A 1,415-nucleotide genomic window follows, 5' to 3' on the forward strand; every position below is an offset into this window, starting at 1 on the left:
TTCCTGGAAACCAAAAACCTTATCATTCTCCCATGGAGTGACTGGCAGACTCAAACTATGGACCTTGTGGTTCACAGTCACATATATACATTTGTGCTGTTGTTAAATACTGTCAAGTCAGTTCCGACTCATAGCGACCCTGTTTCCAGGAGCAGCTGGTGAGTTTGAACCCCAGACCTTGCGGTTCAAACTCAACAGCACCACATCGGAAATCTTATCCAGGGTCACTATGAGTCAGAACTGACTTGACAGCACTTAACAGCAATATGTATCCATATATAGCAAATTGTCATAAATTAGTTACTTTGCAATCCAATTTATAAAACAAAGAAATCAAATGCTATTCATATAACAAAACAGAAGCAAAGGAACAAATATATATGGATACCAATTGCTGCTGAGTTGTTTCCAATTCATTCATGTTGACCTGATTTCTCCTGTGTGTCAAAGTAGAATTTTACTCCATTGAGTTTTCAGTGATTGATTTTTTGGAAGTAGAGAGACAGGTCTTTCTTCTGAAACACATCTTGATGAATTTGAACCACTGAACTTTGATTAGAAGCTGAGTGTATCAACTATTGACACCATCCAGGGATTGTCTCGTGCTTTTTTCCTTTCTTTTTCTCTGCACACACAGATACACCCACACAAGCCACAAGTGGAAAAAAACTTCATTATCTTTTCATTCCATTTTCCACAAAGTTTTTGAAAGTCATTTATATGAATCCTGTCTGTAATTAGCATCTATTAAAAATACCCCAAATAGCAATCTAAAAACAAAACACAATTGTATGTTGCTTAAAAGGGAATTTACTTATAATAATTTGACACAGAAATATTTAAAGCAATAGGATAAAAATGAAATTAAAATGATAATGAGATGCTAATTAAAACAAAGATTGTTGTGGTTAAGTACCCTTGAGTGCGTTCTCACTCATAAAAACAAAATATAAGGTTTCACAGGAATGGCTGGTGGTTTGAACCACCAACTTTGTCAGCAGTCCAGTGCTTAACCTCCAGCACCACACCAGAGCTGCATAATTGATATCCCAATGTAGAATTCATGACAGAATATGTAAGTAAAGATATAAAGTAGTGAACAGAGAAAGGGTAAAATCTACAGTGAACAAAATGAAAATATATATGCCATAAAGATTTATGAAACTAAACCATACTTTAAAAATGTAGGAAATACAAGAAAATAGAATTAAATACACATAGTAGTAGGAAATTAAATTATTTCATAGGACAGCTTGTTGTTGTTTTTAAGTGCCATCGAGTCAGTTCTGACACCTAGCTCCCCTATGTAGGGTTCCCAGAGTGGCTGGTGAGCTTGAACTGCCAACCTTGTGGTTCAAACCGACTTTACAGTCTGGCGCATTAACCCACATCACCACACCAGGACTCCTAGGACA

The sequence above is a fragment of the Chrysochloris asiatica genome, unplaced genomic scaffold (assembly GCF_000296735.1).
Source record: "Chrysochloris asiatica unplaced genomic scaffold, ChrAsi1.0 scaffold04380, whole genome shotgun sequence".
NCBI lineage: Eukaryota > Metazoa > Chordata > Mammalia > Afrosoricida > Chrysochloridae > Chrysochloris > Chrysochloris asiatica.